Consider the following 17,054-nt stretch of genomic DNA (forward strand, 5'->3'; position numbering starts at 1 on the left):
CCAAAAAGATACCAGCTAAAAAATCACCCGTTATAATAAGGCGGTAATGGTCTGACTTTTCCTCACGCTGCGGGAAGGGCATTTGTTTTCCCGCCAATTTTATTTTTAGGTTTCCGTTCCCAAAGAGTACCCTATTGTTTTCGCTCCTCTGTCCGTCTGCCCGTCTGTCACCAGGCAGAGAGCTGAAATTTTCACAGATAATGTATTTTTGTTGCCGCTATAATAACAAATACTGAAAACTAAAATTAAATAAATATTTGGGGGGCTCCCATACAACAAACGTGATTTTTTGTCCGTTTTATAAATAATGGTACGGAACCCTTCGTGTGCGAGTCCGACTCGCTCTTGGCCGTTTTTTAATCAAATATCATGTCAAAGTCCTCTCAATTTTCCCAAAATTAATGACGTCATCCATAGACGCTATCACTAGCTGGTTATCTGAATCGCGAGCGTAACCACAGTTTTCTCTCATTCCATTGGAAATCGTTGTTTATTGTTTGTGACTACAATGGAAAATGAATTTTAAATAACATCGGATTTCAATGGGATTCCAGTTTTTATAATGCACTTTCGACGTGAATACGTAAGATCATGGTCGAGGCATGGTTCTTGTTTACTCGATGTTAGGGTATGATTGAGCTGCATCAGCTTGGTGTGACCATAGATTGGTTTTGTAATTTTCCTTGCCAAGGAGATGGCTAAGCACCTATCATCGATCAAATATTTTTCGATCAAGATTTTACTTCACAAAAAAGTCTATCTTTACTGTTTGCTGTTCATTAGACGTTTGAACTTCGTGAGGCATCATTTGTTTTTATTTTTAACCGACTTCCCGAAAAAAGGTGGAGGTTCTCAATTCGTCGGTATCTTTTTATTTTTGTAGGTATGTTCACCGATTACTCAAAGACGCCTGGATCGATTTGCATTTAGTTTTGTTTGATACTGTATACTTCTCAGGTGGTCCCATAATCATCAGGTCAGGATCTGATGATGGGAACCTTGAGAAATCGAAGGCAACTTTCACAAGTTGTAGACAAGGATAAAAACTGGACACTCAGATGTATGTCTGCTAGCACTATACAAGAGTGAACGTTTACAGCTGACTTGATGATGGACACGAGAGAAGGTCGAGGGAACTCGGCAACGGTACATATTAACTACCTCGTGTTTGGGCTTCTGTTATTCGTATTGGTGAGAACTTTCCACTAATGATACCCTATGTTATGAGTGACAAGCATAGTTGCAAAAATAAATAACTTTTTGCAAAAAAAAAACCGTCCCTAAAAGTCGGTGGCGAATTAAACATAGCTGCATCTACTAGACACTTACCACCTTATTATTAAACGTGGTTTAAAAAAGTACCAGCTTTTGTACCACGTTTAAACCACCGTCCCGAACAAAGTTAGTGGACTAACCTATTACTAAAGCGGGTACTTCCTAAAACCACGTTTTATAATAAGGTGGTTAAGGTCTAGGCCGATGTACCTTCCTTCATACTTCCCTTCATTAAAAATGTATTCTAATATTTTTATGTCCTACGGGGAAACGTGAAATTTTATGCCAGTGGTGAATCAGAACTCAAAATTTAAGTATTCAATTGTTAATTTTGCTCTAATGACGAATCGGGAATTGGCGTAGTGAGAATAAAGCTCAAATCTATAATAACTCAAATTAAGCTCAAATCTATAATAACTCAAATAAAGCCTATTAAAATAACAATTTGCCTGAAAGCGCGTTGATGTCTTTATTACGAAGCCATACTTTTATTTATTACTTTAGAACTAAAATAAGTAAAAGAACAAACGTCAAATTTTGATAATTTGCAAAATTAAATAAGAAAAAAAAATATTGAACGAATAATATATAAAAAAATCGAAGCTTAAAACGTGATACATATAATTTAAACCGTAGTTACGTTGTCGGTATTCAGCCGAAACGTAGGAAAAAAATCGTAACTATATTTCTATTAATATATTGGTTATAAGTCCCAATTGTTTATAAATATCGTGAAAATAACAAACAGGTTCTGTAAATATGTCTCGAAAGTTGAGAGTAACGTGTGTCACGAACGAGTTTCAATTTGGCAATTTAAACTACATTCTAAGAAATAACTCTTTTCTATTGACTTGTTCGAGTACATATCAATTTGGAGCCGGTTTTATAAGAGTTCATTTATTTTTAGAGTACCTTTAATAACTGTCCTCCATGGTCACTGGTCGCCATCCTATCCATAGACAGTTAATTCAACGTTCAGATCACATCAATAGCACATATCTATATTATTATTTATTTTCATTCTTATCTCATTTACCGCGTTTGTTCTGTAAACAAAAAACTACTGACTCGTAAATCAGTGTGTACGTATCTCACCGAACATAATCTTCTCATTACTCGTACCCCATATAATAGATACCAGTATCAAATGCTTCGGTACCGTTGAGGAGTTTAATTGACCGAAAAGTTTTCATGCACAACTCTATGGTAGATATTTTGACCTGAATAGCATGGAGGCGGAGCGATATCTTAGGCTCGGCGCGAACGGGCCTACGGCCACCGCTGCCATTGTGGTTCTTGGCAGTATACCGGCTCACTTACAGATAGCCTAAGAGTTTGTTGATTAACGCAGTAGTGTGGACACATGAATCAAAGTTAACCTTTGTGATGATGACAACTGATTCATCATTTTAACCTACTGCCGTCATGAAGGTCTCCGTATATTCTTAGGACGTCCCCATCTATCCACAGCCCATTACCTTCTCTTATTCGTCGGTCCATCGTCCAACACGACGACGTAACTTCCGATTATTATTTGATGTTTGCGTCACCTATTTTGAATTATAATTAAGAATGTTGTGTATTTTTTTTGCATTTTTGTTGCCACTGTCCGGCTGGTTTAAAAAGAAATATTATTTCTTTTATTGTATACTTTTTGCACATTGTACATTGGACTTAACACCCTAGGCGTTTTCTACCAGTCCTGCGGTATAGAAATATGCCAAATGCAAATATGTTGTCGTATCAGAGAAAAGCGTGGACAAATGAATTTTCACTTTGTTTCTAAACTTGGCCGCGTGTCAGTAAATACCTTTTTAGGTAGAAACTTTCTATCAGGTGGAATTTATACGATCACTTTCAGATCCTGAATCAATACATAGTTAATATAACTGTAGAGGTTACAATTTACGCCTGTCAAGTTTGTGTCTAAGTACCTAACAGCCTTACATATCGATCTTCTATAAGGTTAAGCAACGCTCAGCGCGGTCGGCCCGCGGATGGAAGACCGTCTTGTATGAGAGTGTTTCGGAAACCGTATTAAATGGAGGGGTCATTTGATGATTTCTCATACAAAAAGGGGTTATCGGGTTGCCCAGGTAACTACTGGGTTCAGGAGTCAGATAGGCAATTCCTTCGTGGAAAACACTACTATCGAGTTTCAGGCGGTTAGGCTGGATTCCGACCTTAACGTAGTTCAGAAAAGACAAGGCAGATGACGAGGTACAAACATGAATAGCCATTGAAGAACTCGAGGCCATTAAGTGTATATAGGTATGGTATGCAGTGCACAAGAACATATGAAACAAATGAACATTTATACGCATTTCTAGTTAAGAAAGGTTCAATGGGAGAACTTCCATTCAGGCAAAATAGTCACTTTATATCGTGATTTTTGTTACAATTCACCAAAGCAACTTTTAAGTCAGTGTATTAAATAATAGCTTATGTTACTCCAGAAGAGTGTAGCTTTATAACAGTGAAAGAATTTTTCAAATCAGTTCAGTAGTTTCGGAGCTTTTAGGGCATAAAGAAATAAAAAATCCTCTTTATTATATCATTATACTGACTCACAGATGGTGACTTGAATATGTAATTACAAAATAATGTTCTGTAAGCCGTAGCTTAAGTGATTTGATTATGTGCCCGCATAATTTAACAACAGTTTTTGCTAGACTGAGCAAAATGCATAAACAACGTAAAAAGTACAAGGACAATATGAATTTACTATCATTTAAAATTCAACTTAGTATAGTTAGTTTAATATCTAACAAGAAAATAAATAAAGTAAATAATTATAATTAAATTAATATCTAACAAATTACTTAATTCAGGTTTTTTTAATGAAGTTTTCTCACGTCCCGTGGGAACTAGTGTCCGTTGCCTGAAAAACTATAATTAGCCTAAGTTACTCGGTGGTAATGTAGCTTTCTAACAGTGAGAGAATTTTTGAAATCCGGTCAGTAGTTTCAGAGCCTTGTGTACAAACTTAAAAAATGTATTCTCATTATATTAGTACTAGTTTTGCCCGCAACTTCTCTCGCGTGGTATGTTGATAAAAATAAATAGCCTATGTGTTAATCCAGGTTATCGCCTACCTACATACCAAATTTCAACCAAACCGTTCCAGCCGTTTTTGGGTGAAAGGATAACAAACATACATTCTCACAAACTTAAAAATAATATTAGTAGGAGTTAGTAGGATATTAGTAGATTTAATAGGATTGCGTATCGAAGTATACACATAGGGTATTAAATAGGGCTGTAAGCCGCAATTGAAACTTTCAAACTAGGCTTTAAAAGTAGTACCTACACTCTACAGGTCACTTCGCTGAGAGTTGCTTGGCAACTTATAGTTGCACAATGTTATGTGTGTCAATAATGCAATATAAATTATCAGTTTTAGTGAAAGTGAGCTAACTAATTTAAACCGTTGAAGGTCTGACGCGGTAGACGGATTTAATGTCCGAATGGTAAATCTGATTACACTTCTTAATGGTCTAGTGGTCAAGCTCAACAAGAAAGCGTTTTGTTTCGAGTACTTTTCGGGTTCGTATAGGAATACCCTAACAGTGGCTTTCTTAAAAAGACAGACAATGGTCTGGGATTGTACCGCTTAAGCTGTGTTATGATGTTTTCTGAATCTTATCGCGAAATCTAGTCCTCAAATGCCTCGTGTGTGACCTAGAAATTACACTTATATTTATAGTAGAATAGAAGGTGTAAAAATGTAATATCTTATCTTAGTACGAACTTTGAACTACATAATCGGTATTACCCTTCATTATTCCGGTATAACAAATTGTCTGATATTAACATAGGAAGGTATTAAACTTATTTGCGAAAAATAAAAATAAATAAATAAAAGATTATTCGTCAAATCAAGGCCAATTGATGTTAACGGATCACCTAAGGTCGATGACCTGTCCTCAAGTACCGGTGATCAGAGTACCTGCTACTGCGCTCTTCAAACTAAATATTTTATTCTAAACGTGCCTTCTATAAGTACCTGTGGATTGTGACGTCATTTTCCAGTACCGCTTGAAGTTCTACTTACGACAGACCATTTACGAGTAGTTCGTACACAATGTTTATTGTATTTGATCGAGAATTTTATTCTAAAGTTATCGCAGTTTTGTTTTAAACCTTTTGCTAGATATCACGTTGGCATATAGAGCTTCTTTGCTTTATTATTTCAAGTTCACTGAATTTCATTTAAGATAAGTTTGTGGAAGTTAGTAAATATTCAGACACTCCAAATGAATAAATCGGAGCATACAATTTATTCATTAATTGATTGAGTAATAATACTTAACATTATTATAATTTGCAAAATACGCATACATAAAGTAAAAAAATCAGAATGTAATACGTAATTTACTCGGAACAATGTCAAAAAAAAATTACGAAACTTTGGTTAAAAATTGAGCAATTGAAGTCGATCGCAAAATCGTTTTATCGTGCTTAATAATGCAATGGTTGGACAAAAGTTACCGCAATCGGTGCAATCAATGGTTAATCAGCATCAATTATATTCAATTCATACTGGTTAGCTTACTAAGAGTGCAGATTTTCTTGTCTGTTTTGCTAAACATAACGAAAGTAAAGAAAACCGCGCATTACTGAGTCCGGTGCTACCGACCCAGTTGTTCAACTCTCCACCGATTTAATGTGTGCGACATTCGTGTGGTACAAACAGTAAGCTCTAGCGGGTATACATGCTTTACTTAGTAGTATAGATTTTTCTTTTATGGTTGTTAAAAACTAGTGGAGGTCGAACAAATGAGGACGTTATTTTAAATATAACTGAGTCTCCAAAATTTGCCTAATATTTTTTGGGGCAAAATAGGTAGCTTTAGATGTCTTGCAAATATTTCTTAAACAGTTTGAAAAAGTATACTTTATGTTACGTTGCGCTAAAATGATGTCCTCCTAGCTAAACCCACGGTAGCTGTTCTTATATGGAGATCAGCCAGCTGCGTATATTATTCTGCACAAGCATTTGCACAGTCAGGTGCACTCACTAGTCCTTCACTCTCATAGCCCGATGGGACGGCAATCCGACACGACCGGAGAGAGATCGGCGCAGGACCAACATTAACGTGCTCTTGTGCTGACATATAATTTAAGGCCGGCAATATACGGACCGCTTGAAACAGTCAGGGGCAACAGCTTCAAGCTGTCGACTGCAAGTGAAATGGAGCGTTCTATGGACGCACATACACGAACCGCTCGAGTAGTTGCAACTGATTCGGGCAGTCGACAGCTTGAAGCGGTCCGTGTATTGCCGGCCTACATGTCAGTTCCCCGCTGTCTCCCATCCCTCGTACCACGCAATCTAACAAACTACCGGATGTTAGCTCCGTCGTGAAACGTCACCATTCATATACGCTGTGAACTGTTACGCGGTTGTTTTTATATCTTTTCATTGTCAAGGAACGTTTTAATATATCGCAGTTTTTTGCTACATCACGAAAGTGGTTATGGAGTGTAAAATGCTGATTTGGCGAACCTTCTACGGTGTAAGATTAAGATAAAGTATTCCGTCTTTGACCTTACGAGCGTTAGTTCGATGGTTTTATTTTGTTGTAGGTATTTGGGATATGGAATCTTATTGAGGAGCTCTTATTTTTTGTGGGAAATCATCATTTTAATAAAACTTTGTATCTAGTTTCCAGACATCCAGATATCCAAACTGCAGCTTATTCCAAAAACCACCTCCATCCTCCGAGCCTTTTTCCCAATCATGTTGGGGTCGGCTTCCAGTCTAACCGGATTCAGCTGAGTACCAGTGCTTTACAAGAAGCGACTGCCTATCTGACCTCCTCAACCCAGTTGCCTGGGCAACCCGATACCCCTTGGTTAGACTGGTGTCAGACTTACTGGCTTCTGACTACCCGTAACGACTGCCAAGGATGTTCAATGACAGCCGGGACCTACAGTTTAACGTGCCATCCGAAACACAGCCAATGGTGTCTAAGATATACTTAGAAAGTACATACAAACTTAGAAAAGTTGCATTGGTACTTGCCTGACCTGGGATCGAACCCGCGCCCTCATACTTGAGAGGTTGGTCCGTTACCCACTAGGCCACCACGACATTCCAAAAACCACCTGGCGTAGAAAAAAGGAATCATTATTTAATAAGAACCTGGAATTCGTATTAAAAATAAATAAAAATAAGTACTTATAAACATAAAGAAATAAAATTAAGATTGTATGATTCACTGACTTTGATCCGAATCATTTGAAAGTGTTGCGATTAGATCTAGCCAGTGATAGTCAAGGACTGCTAAAAGTGTATTTTGTTACTTATCTTTTGAAAGTACAGTCTTGCCATTTGTTGTGTTTTTTGTCACTAGCAAAAGTGGAAAACCCCGCGGTTTCACCCGCGACACGGTATAAACATGTACTTCCGCGATGTTTAGGTAAAATTATACACTGTCGCTATCCCAGCCTCGATTAAAATTAATGAATTCCATGAAGGGGTATGATATCAATTTGTTTATATCGTGTTCATGTAAACAGGTACTACAAAAATGAGAGGTGTGAATTCTCAGTCGCTCCGTTGCCTTCTCTAGCTGGACGGCTTCGCAAAGAGGCGACGGCATCCCATTCCCTCTCGTCCCAGATCATGGCTTGAAACAGGGCCGGCGCAAGAGGTGACCAGTGCCTCCTCGCGCGTGTCGTTCAGGCGCGAGGCAATCCGGCAAGAAGACCAGGTTGCTTCATGGGATATTGGTACCGGTACTCCCGGATTAGCATAATGGCTATCACCCTTTTGGGGTATGTTCAGGGAGGTAGGCGCGCAGCACCCAGTCGAACCCGTGTTCTATAGGAGCGGTTTGAGAACAGCTTCCTGTGCAACACCGTCATCTCTCGCCGGTTCTATTTCCCATGTGGCAGGGGTAAATGACGGACCTATCCGACAGACAGGCCTTGACCACTTGACGAAGGTAGTTCGGCATCCCGTGGTACCGGAGTGCGTCCCTAATGCAACGTCAGGGAAGGGAGTTGAACGTGTTGAACGTTGAGAGACATCGCCAAGAGGATACCACCCCGGGACAAAGCATCTTCTATCGTGAGAGCTCTCAAGCGCGTGATGGCGTCCACTGTTGAGCGCCCCCCTGCCGAAACCAAATTGGTGTTCTGCAAGGTCCGGCCCCATCTCCCAAGACGGTTCGCAACTACTCTCTTAAAGAGCTTGCCCTTCTCGTCGAGCAGAGGATGGACCGGTATACGGAATGAGAGTCCGTAGGCCTTCTGACCTTCCTTATGCCATCTCTACATAGTTTTCGTAGACCAATTAGTTACTTGTTAACTTATTTAGATGTTACCTACCCAGTATAGTCAATAGTTATTGCGTTTAGTTTTTCACATTAGTTCAAAAATAGAACGTTTGTGTTTTGTGATTTTAATCGATTATATTGATCACATACAATATTTCTTCTTACCGTTGAAACTGGAATATTATTTTATGACATCATGCATTTTTGTTCTAAAATAGATATTTTCAAGTCAATGTATTACATCAGCTTGTCTTTATCTATACTAAAATATAAACAGGAAATTTGATTGTTTGTAGATACTTATGTTTGTTTACATCGAATAGGCGAATGTAGATGTATTGAAGCGTTTTGAATATTTTTTTCACTGTTAGAAAGTTTCATTTTCGCGCTGAACGTGGGCTATGTTTTATCCAGGTAGGGTAAAAAGTATCCCCGGGACGCAGGTGAAACCGCGTGGAAAACCTAGCGTCTTAAAGCGAGTAACAATCTCGACCATGTGGATACGAAATAGGTGTCTATATCTATTCATTACCAATGTTATAATCAATTAATAGTTTGAAAGACTAGAAAAACACGCTTTTACATACAGACGTTATTCGTGGTCAAAGTTCATTATAAGACTTTTCTAACAAGTCCAAACAGAGCTATGATTATGATGCTCCATCATGAAGTTCCAGTCTTCCAGCTCCATCATCAGATCAGCTCGACAGACCAAATTATGGTATTGTCATCAGAACTACGATTGTTGGAATGCCATTAAATTAGTTACCTTAGATTTTATTACATTAGTTCGTAAATCGTGGATAAAATAAATAAACTTTTTATAAAAAAATAGTAACCGTCTTAAGAAAATAAACAAAACTTTTTATTAAATCGGTTTCCACTTTTTGGTAGAGTTTTTTTTACGACGCTAATTTTTTAATTCCAAAAATGGTAGTCGTAACCCATAATTGTGGAAAGTCTTTATAAATATAGGTAAATTAAGTACCTATGCCGAAACAAAAGGTAGCTGCTATCAACCGTTAAGGAGTTCCCTGAACTGCATTTAGCATTAATTGTCTTGCTTGTCTGATATGGTAGTCATAAGATATTTTTTCATACGAAAGAAATGAGCCAAATACCTACTTGGTAGTTGCTGTATACCGATGAGGAGTTCTAGTATTGATGTTCTGTCGTCTCCATCATCAGGTAAAGTCCAAACCTTGACTGACATAGGTACATAGACTCACGAATACCAAGTTATCATCCATCACCCGATGCGTGACTACAATTTTCAGAGTTGCCCTCGATTTTTCAGGGTGTCCATCATCGGATCTAGATCTGGTCACAATGGGATCCAGCTGCGCGTACCTATATCCTTTCATATAAAAAAAAACATTTTTCCTCTAGGTCTAGGGGTCTTCGATAAATCGAGTAACAATTTATTTTTTATTCGATTTGAAGGTAACCTTGAATCCGGTTGAAAATATGATAATCCGGTTGAGAATGCGTTAATTAATAAAAAAGAAAAAACTAGTCATCAAAAGTAGAACCTCCTCCAATTGTGGAAAATGCGAATAAAAATAAATGCCTATGTATTAGCAACTTATAACCACACATCATCATCATCTGCCTAGCCTTTTCCCACGTATGTTGGGGCTTCCAGTCTAAACACCCCTTTCATAATGTTAGGTTGCTCTACCCACGTAATGTACCTACCACTTGCAAGTAAAAGTAAACATTGCATTCCAAAGACTGGAAGGGCTACCTACATAAAAAATAAGAAATTAGCATTTCAAATCAGGTAGAGAGAGTGGATTGGCAGCTATATCGTTAAAGCAACGTTTTGCATACATACACCTACTTAGCTAGGCAGAATTATAAACTAAATACCAACTTTATTAGAGGTCACCCAGACCTTGACCACGTGGTTTATTTCAATGCACATCTCTCTTAACGAAAGTTACGTAGTTTTTTTTAGAGGACTAAATCAGAAAGCGTGTTTAACCGTTTATTACCCAATCACTTCGAAACGCCTCAACAGATTCCGATGAAACTTGCAATGAAGATGAATCACAATATAGACAGCACTCTACTTTGGTGTCCTAATACACGAGAGTAACTTACGCATGTCCACTAAGTTTTTATCCTTTTTTCGAATCTGGTTTGCGATAAAATCGATTTCGCAAAGCTGCAGTGACAAGCTTATTGTGAGTACTTGCGTACTTTTGTCCGAAAAAAGAATATTTAAGTGATAAATATTAATATGATATAAGAAGTAAGTATCAAATGCATTGATAAGCCATTAAGTTATGCATATCCTGGTAAATAATGCAATCCGCAAAACAATATACAACGTTATGACGTCACACAATCGTTTAACGTTACCATTCACACATTAACAACAAGTTTTTAAGGCATAAAACCATTTTTCACTTACAAAACGGTACCCGATTAAGAAATTGCTCTTACAATGTACATAAGTAAATATAGCAAACTTTAAAATCCAGTAGTTGACTAACTCGGTCGGCTCGCAAAAGTGGTTTATTACTTAACCGGTTTGTGTTATAACGTAATTTTGTATGGGTTTTTTTAAATGAGAAAGCGTTGGTAGGTGTGATTATAGAATAAGTATGTAGTATTAAGTAAAGTGTGAATTACTAACCTGGATGGAACATGAATTGTCACAACACTCACAGAAACACTCACGCGCACGCAAGATGGAGTCTGGCGGTACACTGCCGTCCCTCCCCGCGGTCGACGCCTCCCCCGCGCCTTGCAAGACGCAGCGACTAGTACAAGATAGCGGATGTCAACACACGTTGTTCACGCGCGAACCGTTTATACGTTTAAATGTTGGAACTTACGAATATGAAAGCTAAAAGTTTATTAATTTACAAAAGCTTTAAGTTAGTAATGATTTTTTTTTTCAGTTTTGTTAACAAAGCTAAAAGTTTTTAGAAAATAAAACAAATTGACTTCTAAACCCAGTAAAAACTTCAAAAAAATTACTTTAAGTCCACTACAAGCTTTTTTTGCTTTTAGGCTTTTTAGAAGTAGGTTACATTTATTTTTTTCGGCATTTTAGTGACAAGTATAGTTGCCACTTTCCGCAATGTTGCAAATTAAGTTCTCGTCAATACGAATAATAGCCCAAACACGAGGTAGTTAATGTATGCCGTTCATTTAAGTTAATGTACAAGTTCCCTCGACCTTGTCTCATCTCCATTATTAGGTCAACTCCAAACCTTCACTTTTATATAGTGTTATTTGACATACTATACCTGAGTGTCAAGTTTTTACTCTACGCATACCAAAAACTTTCCTCAGCTTTCATCATCAGATCCTGTCCTGACGACTATGGACTATGCATCACCTGGAAACTGTACCCTATCAAGCAAAAAAATATTTTGCAAATCGGTGCAGTCTTTGAGTAAACGGTGAACATAAATAAAATATTTAAAAAAATATCCCGACTATGAGAAGCTCCACCTTTGTCGGTTAAAAATGTTTACTAACCCCTGTAATACGCAAAAGCTTTAGGTATCTTATGTAGTTAATTCTTTGGAGGATAAACCACATCTAAACGTTTTTATTAGAAGTATCTACTAGGCATAGATACTAAAATTGTTAACACTAATCTAAGAAGAATTCCTAAGAAGATTCGACTTTGTATAGTAGTATAGTAGCATTAATATTACGAAGTAGTTTCTTTGTATGGTTCGCTATAATCTCAAGTAATAATACCTACTTTCAGTGTTATTCGATCAAGGCTAAAGGACATTTTTATCCAGGTGTACGAAGTAGGTAGGTCAGGAAGTGGTCAAAGCGGGAGATAGGGTAGTCAAACTTTGGTCTATAAATTCCAGACATACCTATTATGGGGAAAATTAACCTCTTTTGGTAATATCTACAATCGTCTTGCTATCGAGACATTTCTTTTGGTTTCACAGAAACTCGTAAAGATATTAAAGACAGTCTGAGGTCTCTTGGGGCTGTGAAAAAATCACACGTCAACGCAATCAAAAGATTATAAATATACCTCTACATACAGGGTGTCCAGTAAATAGCACGACATAGGTACTGCAGGGGGTGATAGCTTGGGTCACTATACCTATCAATACAACACAATATATGTTACTGCCCCCTACATTTTTTTTTTCACCACTGTAGGTTAAACTTAATTGATAAGAAAATAGTTCTTTGCAAATTGAAACAAAAAAAAAGATTTCTTGAAAACATTCTTGTTTTGATAGAAAAAAAGGCTTATTAATGAGTATAGCAACCATTCACGAATAATTTGACGTAAAAAAAGTACTAGAAAAGGATTTCTTCATTAGGAGATGCTTAAAAATCTGTTTCAAGGTAGAGATTTTTCGGTATTTCGGAAAATTTTGTAAAACTGTAAATCCGTAAAATTTTGCTGAACATATACCTATTGTGTTGTATTGATAGATAGTGACCCAAGCTATCATCCCCAGCAGTATGTCGTGCTATTTACTGGACACCCTGTATACCTATATATAAGTATCCCATTACAAATGTACTTGCAATCAAATCTAATATAATGAAAGTCAAGAAGCGTATAGGTATGTAGCACAATAAAAATAATAATGTAGGTATCTACACATTTTACAGAATCCTCGATGCGTTAGTTCGACGTAACTTGTTTTTTTTTATTATTAACATTTCGTTCGCGGCCCTTGCTTAGTTTTGACATAAATAACCTATTGAATGCTTAAAAACAGACTTACACTACAAGGCCTACATAAGCTATAACCTGATAGTCATAGCTTTCTTTTTATTGTTATATCAAGGTTCTCTTATTCGAAAATAAGAGAGAACCGTTCAAAAATACGTAATAGAAACTTTAGAAATAACTTCAATACTGATCACTTCTGGGCTTTGTCTTATATAGGGGAGTTTGTAACGAAACCATAGCGCGATTCAGTTTTCACCCCTTATGGCTCAGCGCCATCTAGTTACCAAACGGGAACTAGAATACATACGGGTTTTGTATGAAGGCCGTCGTATAATTCCCCTAACAGAATGATTGATGAACAATAAAAAAGGATCATTCATTTTTCCCATTAAAATCATATAAGAAAAACGGCTTATCTGATAGTAAATATCCTGTTCTTTCTTTGGCTGTTGCCTGAAAAAGAAGTAAGTAAGCCCACATCGTCTTAACATTTAACGTTAGTTTTATCATTTATACATAAATGTAAGTAACCTTTTAGTATTAAAACAATTACCATTATGCTAAGCTAATGTTTTAGAAATAAAAATTGTGAATCAGAGCGCAAAGTTTTAGCTAGGAAATAAACAACAAAGTCACTTTTCATTTTTATATACAGATGAAAGTGCCGTTTAAACTAGATTTAGTGGGTGTTGAAGAAAATACTAATTAGATAATAATTTTCTACTTACCTATCTACTTTATAATATAACTTAGCCGTAACATAACTCGTGTTGTATGCACATTGGTTGGTTCAGTATTCTATTAACTACGACTAATATACTAACTCTTCTACTAACGATACTTAATATATTCCAATAAGACTATTCTACTAACTGAGTTTTTGCCGCAACGGTATGTAGGGTCATTTCGCCTGTTCGCGTCCATAGCCCAGATCGCGTCCATTTTGCCGATCTCCTTTTAAAAATCCTCGAAAACAAGTCAATTAACACACTAATCAAACGAAAAGTCATTACCGCTAATACGTTAATGTATAAGCGGCACGCACAGATAGACAAACGTTCTGTGCGTCCAACCAATCCTTTTAGAAAAAATAATTAGTCTAGGCTCTTCAACAAGAAAGCGAAAACACGCAGAATTTTAGATAAAAATTAGTGTGCAGCGGCGTGTTTGATGGTAAGTTTTATATTGTTTTATGTGAATTTTAGGATAGATAGCTATTTCTACAGTTTAATGATGAATAAAAGTATAATGTTTATTATGAATTTGGTAATGTTTTTTTATTTAACGAGTAAAATAAGGTGGACGCGAATTACTACATCGAATTTTACGAAACTTCCACTTTGCGTCCACAATGGACGCGAACTGAAACTATCCTCTATAATAATAAACCAAATTGCGTCCACTGTTTTCGTTAAATACTTGCTTATAAAAAATAATTAAAACATACTGTTTAATATTAATATATTAAACAGTACATTTTTTTATTAAGATATATACGTGGTTATAATAAAATTATCAACTGATATAAGTAATTTCATTTAAGATAAGTTCTTCCGATACAGGAAAAAAGAAGGAAAAGACAACATACACAGAAGAAGATTTAAATAAAGCGTTAAATGTTATTCGAGAGAAGAATAAATCGATAAAAAATATGCAAAGAATATGCTACCTTGTCTGATAATTTATTGACTCAACAATTCTTTTAGTTGTATGTTTACACAAAATTATTAAATTGTTTTGTTAATTTAATATGAAAGGAAATCGATCTACGGATCGAAAACGCCTGGAAGAGCTACTGGTCCATGAAGGGAGAACTCCCTTTATGTCTGAAGCGGAAACTAGTCGACATGTGTATTCTGCCCATCCTAACCTACGGCGCTCAGACTTGGTCTTTGACCGAATCTCAAAAGTCCAGGCTAAAAGTATGCCAAAGGAGCATGGAGCGTAGCCTGCTCAGCATACGGCTTAGTGACCGGATACCTACGCAACACCATTATCCGGTCCAAGATCCGGGCATAGTAGATGTGGGCAATAAGTCTGCAAAGTTGAAGTCGAATGCACCCGGACAAGTGGGCCAACATCACCACACACTGGATCCTTGAGGATGGAAGGTGACCGAGAGGGAGACTAAGAAAACGCTGGAGAGAAGACTTGGACAGCTTCCTCTCGGACTGGCCACAAATAGCGATGGACAGAGAAAAATGGAAGGCTATGGGGGAGGCCTTTGCCCAGCAGTGGGACAGCATAGGCTAATAAAAAAAAAATAATATGGCCAAAAACTTAGTATAATCAAGGCGGATCTTAAGCATTCCCTGTGATTTAGAGTAAAATTAACAGAATTGATTACTGTTTATTCTTCAAGTTTCAAAATTAATTGCCTAATTTTAAGTTACTTAAACCAATGTTGAGAAGAATTATTTTTATTTTTTAAGTGAATTTTAAATGATGATAATGTTGATTTTTAATAATTAAGTGTATTGTTAAATAAAGAAATTGTTCAAATACAATCTTTCTTTATTAATTCTTAACAATTTCACCCCTATATTCCTTTTCAAAGCCGCTGGACGCGAACTGGACCATGGGTGGACGCGAATTGGATTTTGTGGACGCAAACTGGGTAAAACGCCTAATTCTGAGGTTTATCGATTTAAATAGAAAACGTAAGATATTTCTTATACAACTGAAAGTTAATCTTAAAATAGAGTATATAAGGAATACATTACACAAATTTGACATGGAAATGAGTGCTGGAGCATTTTTATTATCGCCGTCAAACTTGCCAACTGCACTAAATGGTCGCCAACAGGCGAAATGACCCGATTAACTTCGTCGTGTTTGGGCTTATTATAATGGTGTTGATGAGAACTTCCCACTAATGGTATATTAGTCACTAAAAGCCTAAAAATTAAAAACTTTTTGCAACAAAAAAACTGACTTCTAAAACACTAAAAACCAAAATAAAAAACTAGCTATCTTAGATGCATCAGCTTAGAAATAGGTGGCAAAATAAATATAGCTGCATCTTCTAGACACCGTCTTCTAGGAAGATGCACATCAATTATTCTTTTTAGTGTTTATACATAGAAGTCGTTTTTTTCCTTATTACCTACGATATATAGATAGAGGTACAAAATTAACTACTCTACCGACAAAAGAGCTCTCGTATTCATTCCACCTATTTTTCTTATTCTAGAAAACTATCTTAGTGTAGTACCAACGTAAAGTCAAGGTTAACCTAACAATATACTTACGCAATACTGGAATCATAAATTTATTATGATCGGTGTTGATATCCACATACTTGCATTCAATCGTATTTAGAAAACAACTTATCTAAACATAATTTTGTTTGTTTGTAAAGGCTCCGATACTACTGGACTGATTCTAAAAAAAAAACCTCTGTTGGCAAGCTACACTCTTCCCGGGTGTAACATAGGCTATTTAGTTTAAGTTTTTAACGACGTCGAAAATCATCAAATGACCTCTCCCGCTGTGGGTTAGCAGCGATGAGGGAGTGTCAGACTCTTACTGACTAAAAACCGTCGTCTTCCGTCGTAGGCCTTTTATGTACCAGGGCCGCGGTAACTCTTTCGAACAATCCGCAGCCCCGGCAGGTCGCGGGAAATCGTCTAGTGTAAGATACGTAGTGTATAATGTAATTCCTCCATCACTTCCTCAGGTAGGAATTAGTCGGTAATTATATTACCATAAATAGAATCCCGGTACATTTATGTCGGATGGAGGAGAACTGCCTTCTGTATTTGGCTCTTTATCTGGTAACCTAGAGAGGGCCCCAGTTGCGATTATTGGCT

General features: G+C 36.8%; 1 protein-coding gene across 1 annotated transcript in view; it reads right to left on the reverse strand.

Annotated features, from left to right (window-relative positions):
• The window catches only part of LOC110375738 (eukaryotic peptide chain release factor GTP-binding subunit ERF3A), a 48,621-nt gene extending 37,244 nt beyond the window's left edge, over window positions 1-11,377 (reverse strand). The window contains exon 1 of the mRNA XM_021333989.3: window positions 11,206-11,377. The gene's annotated coding sequence lies outside the window, so the exon portion shown is untranslated. The remainder of the gene's footprint in view (window positions 1-11,205) is intronic.
• Window positions 11,378-17,054: the final 5,677 nt, after the last annotated feature.

This window comes from Helicoverpa armigera, chromosome 1 (genome assembly GCF_030705265.1).
Source record: "Helicoverpa armigera isolate CAAS_96S chromosome 1, ASM3070526v1, whole genome shotgun sequence".
NCBI lineage: Eukaryota > Metazoa > Arthropoda > Insecta > Lepidoptera > Noctuidae > Helicoverpa > Helicoverpa armigera.